The sequence below is a fragment of the Aplysia californica genome, unplaced genomic scaffold, assembly GCF_000002075.1.
Source record: "Aplysia californica isolate F4 #8 unplaced genomic scaffold, AplCal3.0 scaffold00010, whole genome shotgun sequence".
Lineage (NCBI taxonomy): Eukaryota > Metazoa > Mollusca > Gastropoda > Aplysiida > Aplysiidae > Aplysia > Aplysia californica.
The window spans coordinates 651,203-665,539 of NW_004797280.1; the positions used below are offsets into that span (position 1 = coordinate 651,203).

A 14,337-nucleotide genomic window follows, 5' to 3' on the forward strand; every position below is an offset into this window, starting at 1 on the left:
AAGAGGGCGCCACCAAATTTTGAGGACACTCTTTTAATTGGCTCAAAGAGAGAAGTGGCCCATCTTGTCTTGTACTATCTTTGATTGAAGTCTCTCCTTTCACAATCTGATTTCACAGAGACAGAAGAATCATGTCTGGCAGAGAAGGTAAATAGATTTTCAGTCTTTAGATTCACCATGTCTAGTTTTAGATCTACTGTACAAATAAACTAGTCTAGATCTAGAATCTAGCTTTGATATTAGAATAGGGTGGCGTCTTTAGTATAAAGTAAAGTTTCCTTTTGTCGTCAATCAGCCAGTCACCATGCCATAGCCATAGTCCTCCACTGTTTGTATTGTCATAACAAACGAGGATTGGGAGGGCTTCTGGCGCCAAGATTAAGAAAGTATGTTTATGATTTGTTTAAATGCCTCAGGAAACATTGGTTTAGAGTCAAGTCTGTGTACTGTTAACAACCAGAGCACAACTTAATCTGGCCCCCCAGGAAATCGAAAAATTGAGTTCCACAATAAACCAAACCCGCAATTTTTTGCAATTTTCACAATTTCCTGCAATTTTACACTAAAATACATCAACGCTTTAATTTTAACAGAATTTTAAATACGAAATTGTACGAGTACATTGCTGATAGGCCTACGTAAATCATGGTTTCGGCCCAGCTCAAGCCTACTGACAGTCACTGAGCGTACTCTAACTAAAACTAAAAGATTATCGGAAATTCAGGCCGGAATGCATCAAACTGAGACAAAGGCTAGGCCTGGATCTAAGCCTAATGTGTATAAATGTGCATGTGTGATAAGAAAGTAGGTGTAGTGTGTGCGTGTGTGAGGTGTACGTGAGTGTGTGCGCGCGCATGAATATTGATGGTACATGATGTATGTGTCTACATACTCGGTAAGGGCACCTAGTCTCAGTATCTACGTACACGGTAACCGGAATGTAAATAAATCAATATCTGTCCTGTGCTGTCACTTGTTGAAAAAGAAAGAAAGTCATACATGTACACGCATCTTGTCGGGCTCGCCTTTGTGACCGGTCTGTGAACCTGTGCTTTCGCAACACATTGTGAGTACCGGTTGAGGTCACCAAAGTTCATTCAAAGTCTGTGCACTGCCAAGTATAGAGCTCCAGAATGGGGGAATTATTGATTAAAAAAAAAATATATACAGTCTGGGGAGGGCTGTGGTTGAAGGCAACACCGGATGACAAAAACTGAACTTGGAATTCTGAACTGCCCGGTTACCGTGTGTACGTGACACTGAGACTACATACGTGCCCGGTTGCCGGTTACCGTGTACGTAGACACTGAGGCTAAGTGCCCGGTTACCGTGTACGTAGACAAGGGAGTGAGTGCTATAGACATGATCTAGATCTACATTATTACTGCTATTGTTTATAAATGGGAGAAAAAAAAGTTTGCTGTATTTTACGATTTGACTCTAGTGTTAAAACAATACCATGCCGGTTTTAAAACAGAAAATATCTGAAATAGATCTAAATACAGATATTACCGGTGTATCAAAGGTTTCAAGAGAAAAATAGAACAGGATCTGATTTGTTTGGAGTTTGGAGCATAAGATTATTTTGTATTTAGACGTTTTGAAAATCTCTCATCAGTTTTTTTGTTTTTTATAGACTAAACCTCATGCCTTCTAGATCTAGATCTTTGCATGAACCAAGTACCCAGTATGTACTAAATTTGGTCAAATTTTATGCCTTCATTTAAAAGATAATATGAAACGGAGGGTTTCATTTTTTTGTGTCACGCGTTATCGTATTATATTGGGTCGATAACTATTGTTAACGTACTCGTGTGTGTTACTAGTAAAAATGTTGTTAATAATTTGATGAATTTGTATTGTGGGTCATGATTTTTTAAAAGGCTGTGCTGCTTTTATGACCGGTACTCAAATTGTCATGTTTTTTAAACTAAAAATGTTAAGCTCATATTAATGCGCCTGGGATGGGAGGTTGCAATTTTTAGTAGGCAGTTTACCGTGCAATTTTTTGCAATTTTTCTATTTCAAAATTGCAATTTTCTGCGGGGCCAGTAGACTAGACTGATATAAGGGTGATCTTGTAGTTCTGTTCGTTAAAGTCCACGATCCATTTGTTTAAATCCAGAAGTCTTGATGACCAAATACTATTTGAAATAGGCTACACAAAGAGCAGGGATGCAACCTAACTGCAAAACATCAAATTAAGATAAAATTAAAATTCAGGGGGGCCCCCTGAACCCCCCCACCTCCAATTTTTATTAGGTCAGGGGGGCAAGACCCCCCTACTCTTGACTTTAACGAACGAAACTACAAAATCGCCTGATATAGATCTAGTCTAGATTCAAACATTCTAGAAATTTAAAATATAAATCTAGTTTTTCCGTGTTGGGGGAAGTCGATAAATTTTTACTTTCACTCCCGCGTACAAATGCACTGCTTCGGGTGTCAAACTGCAGTACTGTTTGCTGCAGATCACACCTAAAGCCACTATAATATAACGAAGAGACTATTTCTCCCAACGTTCGGGAAAATAAAGTTGAACTCTATTTCTCCGAATGGTTTCCGATCTCGAGATATTTGGTTATTTGTGAGATTTAGGCGTCATCCTTTCATTCTGCCCTTGTGCGAGGACTGGGAAGAAGCATTTTTTGCACCGAATTCAATTTCAAGAGCTGGAGATTTTTAAATGTCTGAATGTTCAGATACTTCATTTGTGGTTGGGGCAACGTTCCCGATGCTTCATTTGAAAATACCTCCAAAAGGTACTGCGAGAAAACAAGACTGCTCGACCTTGGCAGTAACTATTTTGCATTTAGTCACCCAGCAAAAACTAAAATCCTTCATGTAAAATGAAAAAAAAAAAATCCCCCCAGCCCCCTCCCCCCCGTTCACACCTTACACACACACACCGACGCGCACACACACATGCACACGCACACACACACACACACACACATGGGCCACTCCATTCGCTTATTATCAACAAATCTTGAGAACTGAAACCGTTCGGAGAAATAGAGTTCAAGTTTATTTTTCCGAACGTTCGGAGAAATAGAGCCAGCCATAATATAAGGCTGTACTGTAGTTATTCGCACTGGGTGTGTGAATACTATAACCTATGGGATTGTTTTTGCAAAGGGTGTGTGAATACTATGAAATTTTATTCGCACAGGGTGTGTGAATACTGTATGAATACTATGAAATGTTATTCGCACAGGGTGTGTGAATACTATGAAATTATATTCGCATAGGGTGTGTGAATTAAGTTAATACTACAAAATATTATTATTGGCACGCAGGGCGTTTCAAAAGAAGGATGGAAATTAATTGGGCCTAGGGCCTAGCATTTACTCGTTTTTTCCCCTCATCTCGTAGGGACAAAGATCATGTATAACAAGATAGTTCACTCCTCTCTTTGAGCCAATTTAAAAAAATTTAAAATTTGGTTGTGCCCTCTTCGAAAAAGTGCGGACTGCGAATAGAGTTGTAAACCCTACTTGTGTGAAAAACAATAAAAGTGAAATTAACAGACTACTTATCCTCTACTCTTCTTCTGGAGAAATGAAAATACCCACAAATATCATGTACACCACCATAGCTAAAGCATAACCTCGGATAGATCGAATCCATTTGGTCTGGCCTCGGTAGTTCGAGGGATATCTTACAAAGATAAAGAAAAAAAACAGTGGATCGCAGGCACAGTTTTAACGGAGGCGTGATTTTGAGTCTTCTGTGTTCGACCTATCCGTGTTATACTGTATTTTATTTACTGACTGATTTTCAAAACGTAAAAGGCATTTTGTGTTATAAGTTAATAGTACCTACCGTTATTTATCATAATTTATGTTTAAAAATGCAATGGTATTGTTTTTACCAGATTAAAAATGTTGAGGTGGTTGCAGTTTATTTGGGGGGGGGGGTTGTTATTCTGGGTGCTGGCCTCCCTGATTTCTTGTAATCTTGAAAATAGTCCCGTTTGGTCACTTGCTGTTCGACTGACTTATCGATCAAAATCTTTCCCACCGCAAAATTCTCTAATCTACACGACACTACAATAGACACTTAGATCTATCATCCCGGACACTGAACTGACACCCCAGGAAATTGGACTGTCTGTGGCAATATTATGATTTGTATTAAATCTCTTGCATTTCTCTTCGTTTATTCTTCGTAGTTCTGTTATCTTGAAAACGAAATTGCTTTGAAAATCTTAACAAAATCTTGGAGGAAACCAGGAAAAAAACGGGAAATTTTTTTCTAGTTGATTCTGATGGATGGGAACCCTGGTTTTAGGTTTTAGAGATCATATTCGAATTTCGAACCTCCAGTAGGCCACAGAGGGGCAGACACCGCTACAGTGTCTCAAAATTCGCTCACAGAAGTGGTTGCTGAAACGCCGCGATGGTTCCGCAATGGTTTCCACGGCGGTATTCTGTCTCATGAGAACAGCTCGTGAGCAAACAGAAAGCAGGGGTTTCCAAACACAGCTGACTGACTTTTTCCGTCGCCGTACACCGCTCCATGTGATTCGACCTTTAGATTGTGTTGACTGTGACTCTACCACGTTTACTTTTTGGCACAATAACTTAATATAAGGATCAGAAGTAGTTAAGCTGCAACCACCATTAATATTAATAGTAATAGTAATAGTAATATAATGCTGTTTTCCAGCAGTCTAGGTTGCAAAATGAAAACTTGCAGTTGGTTTGCCTGCAGATTCTTTAGTCCTGTTGTTTGGCTGGGATTTTTGTCCTAACTTGTCAATTCCTAAAATAAACCTGTTTTGGTTTATTTGTGCTTTGCATGTTTTGGGATTGTTGCTGACAACCCCTGAAAAAAATTGAATTAAAAAAAAAGAAGTTTTAAATTTGATTTGTCTGAAGCAGAAAGCACTAATTTATGTACCAAATCCACAGAAAACACGAAGAAAATTGACAGAAAACTCATGCAAGTGGTTTGTTGATTTTATGCTTCTTTTGGGTAGACAGAAATGATGTCCATGTGAGCTCATAGGAAAAACCACAACTACTATTACAGGTTTTATTTTTTTGATCATTTACTTGACCACCCCCATGGTGATCTAGTTATCTGGGTTTCTTTCACTTTGAAATAAGTTTGATGTTTCAGGAGTTTGCTAATAGTAATTTGACTATTCTCGACATGTTTCACATTTTGAATAACGCATATTTTTTTCACAGGTGGCAAGAAGAAGCCTCTGAAGGCCCCCAAAAAGAAGCAAGATGAAGAAGATGAAGTAAGTGGAGGGTTTTTTTTTTCACTGCCAGGGGTCTTGTTTAATATTGTTGTTGCCCTTGAACTTTAAAATACATCACCATTTCTTCAATTTCAATGGACCAGACCCGTACAGTTTACGTCACTATGTTAGTTGCAGCTATCAAACTTTAACATCCACTTCGCACTGAGCCGTTGTAGTTGCCCAGTGCCACTTTACCCAGAGATAGAAATTAGACTGAGACAAGCATTAGTTTGACAAGTTGTTATAAAATTCGTGCCCTTTTGTGTTTTAGGTGTGAGCTTAGGCTAATGAGAATCTTTTTAAAAAATGGTCAGTGTTTGAAACCTTGGTACAATTAGCTACGGTGGGTGCGTGTCGTGGTGTGTTGGGATACACTATCAGTTTTCAGGTTCAAAGGCTCGTGATGTATTCTGTAGTTCCAAAGGATTGCTTTATGTTATGCCCTACACTGCAACGCAACTTGTTGCTCACATTGCTATAATGGAGTACTCACATTCAACAAAATTGAAGGTCGGGCCCGACAACTTAGTTAAATCCGAGTTTCACTGTGACTATCCTTTTTATGAGTGCCTTCTAGATCGATGTCTGAACTCTTTCACATCCAGGTCGTTTCGACAAGTGTCTGAAACAGATGAAAGACTTGCTTTTGAACTGAAAATTCTTTTGGTTTGTCACTAGACATTGCAAAACCTGGTCAGAAAGACCAGTTGGTTGAAAAAGGAATTTACACTTTACAGCTCAATGAAATATAGTCAGAAAAGAGTTCGAGCTGGCTGTGGATGAGACGAAACGACAGCTGGGCCAAATAGAACAGACAGCAGACAGGAAACTATGGTAGATTTTTGTATAGCTTCGCATTTGCTATTTTCCGCTGGAGGCGCCGTGGCACTGTTCGAAAACGCACGAACTGAAGACCCGGAAATACCCCAAATCCTTGAAGGTTCGTCTCCCGATCAGCGCGAAGAAAACAGAAAACAAACAGAAACAGCAGGAGAGCACTCAGGAGCCATGACCTGAGTGTGGCCAGGCCCCTTAGAGTGTCAGGAAATTAGGACTGAAACACTTGCTTGAGGGGGGGTTTCTTCCTCTGAAGATCTCCTGCTGTCCGCTAGCCCCATGAGTTTTCTCCCACTAGTTTCTTCATGATTCTGTCTTTCTTGCTTTATCCAAACCATAAATGCCTCTTTGTGTTGATATGCTTCTTTCAATCAAACAAAGCAGTCAAGGCCTAAAAATAATTCACCAGCATCTGTGGTGTGGCGGAAGTGAGTTCCGTTATGGTGTTGGAAGAATTTTTGTCGAGTGTCTCTTGTCTTTCTACTGGGATGTTGTATCCGTCTCAGCTCGGGTTGGCCCTGTCAGGCAAGATTGAGGCACCTCACACCCAAAATGATTAAGTGTCAATGGGGGCTTGAAACATGTACAATTTTTTACGAAATAAAAATAATTCCACTTCCCTGATAAAGTCGAGGGCACACAGAGTGAAAAATGTACCTACGGAACACATTTGAAGTCCCGAATTTTATTCTTATATATGTATTCTTTGTATTCACAACACAAACATAAAGAAACTGATTTGTACATATCGTCGTGAAAAAGAATTAATGTCATGGAGGGCAAATTTTGTTTACCAAAGTAGACACCATGAGAGAGAGAGAGAACGAGCACAGCATGAGTGTGAGTGAAGGTCAAAGACCTTTCTTGCTTGAAATCATGTATTATGTATCCGATATTGTTGCCCTAAGATTAGATGCTACACAACTGTTTGCCGGTGTTGTGCAAAGTTAGATCAAGATGAAGTTGTAGTTTATAGTGGGCCACGCAGAGCACAAGATGCCGAAAGACCTTTATGTTGTTAGAGGCAAAACTACTGATCCTTGCAAATGTGAATTTAGAAAATTAATGCAACCTGAAATTTGTATACAAAGCGAAATTCGTACTTAACGAAGAGATTTCTGCATTCTGCCAGTTTCGCTATGTTCGTGCTAGACAAGACAGTATGCATTTTGCAAACTTGGAGAGGATTATATTTATATAAAGTGTTTATTGTATAAGGCCCTTAAACTTAATATTGAAGAATTTGTAAGGGCTCGGTCAGCTAGCATACTGCGATGTGAGAAGGTCACTTTTTGCGCCAGCTCTACTGGTGTGGTGTGTAAAGGAGTTAAGCACCTGATTTAACTGGTTTCCATTTCAATGCTGAATGTCTCTAAGGGATTTTAGGTGTAGATTAGAATGAAAAGGTATGCTGAAGGAGTTGTTTTGTGACATCGTGTAAAAATATTCCATGAGAAAGGGTACAAAAAGATACACTATTATTACTTAACATTGACGTTCATACAATTTTCTGTGTGTTTGGGATTTTTTCTACCTTAACTTAAAAGTTGAGAAACGCTTTTTTTTCCAGTCTGATGTTGCCTTCAAGCAAAAGCAAAGGGAAGAGCAGAGAGCTATGAAGGAGGCAGCTGCCAAGGCAGCAGGCAAAGGACCTATGAGTAAGTGCTTGTCCTAGTGTTTTGAACAGCTGGTATATGAGTTTGTCCCTTTTAACCTCTTTGTTGCCTATTGACGCACCTGGAACACCACGTCTCGAAAATGCGAAATTTTTAGCTTTGTGCCGTACCATGGAAGTTGGAAAAACTGGCTGTGCCTGATGGGCGGGCTCCAAACAAGCAGTCAGTGGTGTGGTGTTGTGATTCATGATTGGCCAGTCCAGTGGTAAGTGAGGTGGGGCAGGCGGCAGAGAGAGATGGTGCGGAGAGACGCGTTATATGGGCCACTTTAAAAGTGATGTTCCATAGCTTCGCCTAGGAACTATTTTATCCAAAGTGCCTCTTTACTTAAGTACACTTTGGACAAAATAGTTCTGAGGCGACGATAGACCTAGCCCTAGGCATAGGCTAGGCCTTTTGAGAAACTTGTTGGTGATCAAGCGAAACAGAATGGGAGAGCCCATGTGTGCCAACAATGAAGGCCGGAGCGAGTGAGTGGGAAGGGAGTGGCATGCGCACACGAGCGGTTGTGAAGCAGAACGCATTGGATTTCCTGATAGCGATAGGCCAGCCTAGTCTAGATTATCTATGCCTATCATGCCTGTCACTTCTCCGATGGGTGGAACGAATGTTTGACGTGCGTAAGGAGACGCGGGAACGCACCACAGGGTGTGGTGGGGCGATGGACAACACAGAGGGCGAGTTAGCCTTGAGAACTTTCTTTCTGATCGCCAACGCCGAGCTGTCAACTTCCCTATTGCTAGAGAAAGAAGCCTGATTCAATTTTTGATTAAGTAAGACCTGGAGGTCATGTTGAACAAAGCCGTCATCAGAGGAGATAACAAACAGAAATTAAGAGAACACCAAACTCATAGATTAGGCCTACTTTATTATTTCCTTTGAATTTATTACTGGATCCCTTACAACGAGAATCCTGCTATAACGGACATTTCGTACCGGTCCCCTCCCTCTCGTTATAACAGGATTCCACTGTATTCAAGTATTCATTTCCATTTTCGAAGGCTATGGTAGAAGACACTGAAGAGTGCTTCATGTGCTCTCAGAACTGGTCCTCTTGTCTCAGATTGAGTCATTTTTTAAACTGGTTCTATTATGAAGGTGAAGATTTCTATTGTAGAGTGCAATTATATTATGGACAAAGGCTTCCTTTACCTTTTTCACCTTTCTCTCTACATGTAAGATATGACATTAACACTGCACATTACGTATAGGCTTGGTGCTTATGTTTATCGATGATGTTTTAAGTTAAAACTTGTAGTTTTGTTTCAAATGAGACCATGCATTTGTCCTTCTAAATAAGTAAGCGTTTAAAAACTGTATTGGGTACAAACATTGTTTTTTTTTGGTGTATTTTTAGTAATGTTCTGTATTCCTTTGTTTTTCATTCACAGCGTCTGGTGGCATTAAAAAGTCTGGCAAGAAATGACCCAGGTTCTTCACGATCCTTTATCATCATCGTTCATCGTCTGCATGCTGTCACTTCATCTCTCACATAGTCTCTCAGTTTGAGCATTTATTCTTGTACATGTAATGTGTTGTACAATATTCAGAATCAGCATGTCATCAAATTTTTCCTTTGTTGGTTTTGAAAAGAATAAAGACTGATGCCTCTGCCTGCATATTTTTTTTTGTTACTTGATGTCAATATTTTTTTACCTATGGGTCTTTGAGTTTGAGTGCTCTATCACTACACTAGGTGTTTTTTTCTGTCTCACTCTGATTCTGATACTTGTGAGTAGTCATGCTTTTTGCCAGAAGTAAGGATACCTAACTTCATGTGTAAGCATTTAAAAAAGGAACTTTAGGATTTAAGAAAAAGTTGTTTGAAGGGGATGGCCAACCTTTTGAAGGTACTACTTGTCTTCCGTTACACTTTTTTCTCACTCTCATTTCTTTCTGTTCGAAACACAGACCTGAAAATACCTTGGCGTGTGTGTGGGGGATGGACAAAAAGTGATGAACCAAAAAATGTAATTTTGTGACATACTACAACTTGTAGGCCTACTTGTGCTACATGTGGGCTTCGGTCTCTCCGAGTCTGAGCTTGTTCTGTTATAAATTTGTTATAATATTAGTCATGGATTTCACAGTGATGGATGCATTTAGAACCGACTGCAAATTTAAAGATAAAGTCAAGGAAACCTCATGCCAAAATGATGGTTTTTGAACAGTGCGTCCTACTTGCACTTAGTGTGTTTAGGCTGAGGCTTGTTACTGAAAGTGAAAGTACGGGTTCTTCTCTTTGATTGATAAAATTGTAGGCCTACCTGGATGCCTTGGATATATCACCTTTTGGTTGAGATATATTCTATAATAACGATTACTGGAGTTCCAAGGTCCTTTATCAGGATTGCACCCATTCGTCAATCATTTATACCTGCTGTTTATCAAGTTCTTTGGGTATTTATCACAGTTGCTTTACTGAAAGTTGTTGAGAAAATTGGATGGACTTTCAATAACTCAGACAACCAATTAAAAAAAAAAAGTGTTAACAATAAACACGGCTAGGAAATCTATTCTTGGCTGTCGGTAGAACAAGTACAGTGGGTGTTGCATTCAACGAGGTCAGATTCAACGAGAAGTCGGCTCCAACGAGGCAATCCTCAATCCCCGGTTCTTTCCTCTATATCTCTTTGTAAATGTACGTCAGCTCTAACGAGGTTACAAACACCAAAATCGCTTTCAATGAGGTTGCGATAACCGAATAGAAGCAATAAGCAGCCCGAAAGGCGAAGAATTTTTCTCCTTTCTCTCCATCTCACGCGAAGCACAAGGCTCATCCACGATTCCTTACACATTGTATTGCTAGATCTAGTGTGCATTCTAATAATAATATGGGCCCCAAAGCCAAGAGGATGGGCGAAGGTTAGCCTTCGGTAGGGATGGGAGGGGGTGGGTCGGAACGCGATGCGGGCTGTGTGAAACTGGATGAACTCTGGATTGGATGGGTAGGTCTAGATCGAGACCCTCATTTTGTTCAATTTTCTTTTCTTACCCCGATCAGGAAATCCAAGCTCCCGCCTTTACTTTATGTAAATCTAGGCCTAGATGTGAGAGGGTATGTTTCCACACGAAAAGTGTTCTGGAAAAAAATATTTTAAAATGCAGAAACGACGGTCAGAACACAGCTCAAACACACACACACTGATGCTGTTTGAGATTTTCGTCATCAGGGGGAACAACTGTTTTAATTTCTGGTATTGGTACATCGTGTAATATAATATAGTAATTGTCTCCTTTCTTTTCTTTAGCCTTAATCACGTTCAACGAGAGGTCGGATCCAACGAGGACAACAAGCCTGTCCCGGCAACCTCGTTGAATGCGACACCCACTGTACAAGTACAACTTAGTACAAGTAGCCGACAACTACAAAGAAATAATATATGATTTAAGGGAGTGCTTATTTAGGCCACATATGGCCTAAATAAGGTAAGGGAGGGGGGTTTAGCTTATTTAGGCCACAGTGGACTGTGGCCTAAATAAGGTAAGGGAGGGGGGTTTAGCTTATTCAGGCCACAGTGGACTGTGGCCTAAATAAGGTAAGGGAGGGGGGGTTTAGCTTATATAGGCCACACATGCTCAAACTACCCTTTTCAGGCAACTGAGTTCATTCCACTTTCATAATGGTGCACCTTTCTCATTTAGTACGGTTTTGTCTCAGTGTACAACTTATAAATCATAACCATAATGAATATTGTAAAGAACAAAGCACAATACGCAAAATTTTGCTCAATCCCAATGGTTTGAATGAGGGCCAGATTTTTCCTTCATGGAGGGGCAAAAGCTAGGCTACCATTTTGGCACACTTTGGTCAAGTGAAAAGGTCAAATCCTCCGAATGGACTTCCGGGTTAAATTTGGGGTATAAAAAGTGTGTACACTACGTGGCTGAGTCAAAGTTACACTATCTTTGTCTGAGTGACACTCTCTCTTACTGTCTCGTAGTAGTACATGTAGGCTAGTAGGCCTAGTAGTAGTAGTAGCAAAGATCGTGTAGAGAATATTTGGTAGTAGATTCTATCTATAGGCAGTTTAGTGAATGTGCTCGCAGCAGGGCGAATCGGCCTCGATAAGCCCCGTAGACTTTTGTGATCGGCCACGAAGCCTCGTGTTTTGATGGGTCTAGATCTAGATCTAAACAACTCAGTGTTAATCACACTGCCACATCCGACAGGCCTAGATCTACATCTTTTTAAAAGGAAAACAAAGATCATCAAAATGGTTGAATTCGCCTGAAAATCGATTCGGTAGAACTAGAACTATTAAAATTTGCTTCTGAAAACAAGGCAATTTTTATACGAAGGCCATTTTTATAACTCGGTGAAATAAAAACTACTGGCTGTGTACTGTGTTATGCTGTATAAAAATAAATTATGAAACTTCAGGACGCATTATTATTTTCCAGCATCTTTTGACGCCTGAGCTGTAGAGGTTGAAGTTTTCACAACACTAATAGATCTAGTAATAGGCCAGGTAATAGGGCTTTCCGTAAAAAATGCATAGATCTACAAAAGCCGAACCACCGAATCGACCGAGCACCTCGCTCTCCCCTGCACACTGTGATAACGTGTTGCTTCGGTATCGCATTATTCAACTATTAATACGTGCGGCTATGGCAATTGGGATGTACTGACTGACAAAAAATTCAGTTTTGTTTTTATTTTACCATATATTTGACTTAAATAGTGCAGGCGATAGCAAGATCTAGATTCCCTGTCTAGAATCAGTAGTAGCAGGCCTATGCTAGAAGTAGCCAGAGAGCCTACAACTGCTAGATCTAGATCTAACTTATTATTGCTATGCCTTTGGGCTTTGGAATTGAAATAAAACGAATTGCACAGTTCTAGTTACTTTTAGATTCAGCAAGTAACTGTATTTCCAGAGTTAATAATAACAAATCTCAGCATAACAATCACTTTTACTTTTATTAGAATAATTAGATCCAACTTTTTTTCTAAAATCTGTTTTGCGCAAACTTAAGATTTTCTCTACTTGTAGAGCAGAGAATTTACATTGTAAGCCTCTGCTCAGTCTTTTAGTATACATATAATAAAATACACACACACACACATATATATATATATATATATATATATATATATATATATATAGAGAGAGAGAGAGAGAGAGAGAGAGAGAGAGAGAGAGAGATCTATATCATCATTTTATGTTGTTTTCGGGATATTTTTAAAACTCTTTTTTTTCAACATGTCATAAAATCAAATTGTGCCATTTTCTTTGAAAAGAATAGCATTAGCAGTGGACTTTTTAGAAAGCGAATCTCTGATTCAATATTTAAAAAAAAATATGCTAATCAATGAAAATTGCAAATTGATAATAGTTTAGTCCTGAAGAGGATAGGTGGACTCCGGGGTCTGCAAAGCGAAATACTAGGTTTTAGGATGTAAACCCCGGAGTCACCGTAGTGAAATAAGGTTTGGTTTAAGTAAGGATTGGTGGACCCCGGGGTCAACGTAGTGATAAATAAGCAGGTTTAAGGTGGACCCCGGGGTCTACCTAGCGAAATACTAGGTTTTAGGACAGGTGGACCCCGGGGTCACCGTAGTGAAATAAGTATGTTTCTTTAAAGATTGGTGGACCCCGGGGTCAGCGTAGTGAAATAAGTAGGGTTAATTTTAAAAGGATTGGTGGACCCCGGAGTCACCATAGCCGTAGAGGAATAAGGTTTAATTAAGGATTGGTGGACCCCCGGGACACCTAGATTAAACCTACTTATTTTACTACGGTGACCCCGCAGGTTCCACCTATTCTAAAAACCTAACTAGCATTTCGTTAGGTAGACCCTGGGGTCCACCTTAAACCTACCTATTTCACTACGTTGACTCCAGGGTCCACCAATCCTTAAAATTAAACCTAGATCTACATGTGCTTATTTCACTACATTGACCCCAGGGTCCACCAATCCTTAATTAAACCTAGATCTACTGATTTCACTACATTGACCCCGGGGTCCACCAATCCTTAATTAAACCTATATCTACTTATAATTTCACTACATTGACCACGGGCTCCGCCAGTCCTACTATAAAATAAACTGAGATCTACTTATTTCACTATGTTGACCCCGGGGTCCACCGATCCTTAGTTAAACCTAGATCTACTACTTATTTCACTACGCTCACTCCGGGGTTCACATCCTAAAACCTAACATTTTGTTAGGTAGATCCCGGGGTCCACCTATCCTTTTGGCTAGATAGACCCCGTAGTCCGCCTATCCACTTTCTTGATAATAACTGAAAACAATACATGCCAGTTGTCATGAATAGTGAAGAAAAATGATGGAAAAAAAAGACAATGAGGTAGACTATAATTTATCCAAAAGGTTGCAAGTGCAAGTGAAGATCATAAAATAATTTTGTTATCTTCAGGTCATCTTTCCCGGTTTATAAAAAAAATTCAGTGGGCCTACTACTAGATCTGTGTCTCTGAAGAACATTTTGCTTGCCTTTATTAGCTTTTTTCATGTACATGAAAGCATAGAATATATAGTTTCACACAAATATAATATGCACAATACTTTGAAAAAGAAAGATATGGTCATTGTTTT

General features: G+C 39.6%; 1 long non-coding RNA gene across 1 annotated transcript; it reads left to right on the forward strand.

Annotated features, from left to right (window-relative positions):
- Positions 1–76: 76 nt before the first annotated feature.
- On the forward strand, positions 77–9,389 carry LOC101845895. The gene is made up of 4 exons (XR_220069.1): positions 77–147; positions 5,199–5,254; positions 7,665–7,752; positions 9,162–9,389. It is a non-coding gene; the product is annotated as an uncharacterized LOC101845895 (long non-coding RNA).
- The last annotated feature ends 4,948 nt before the right edge of the window (positions 9,390–14,337 follow it).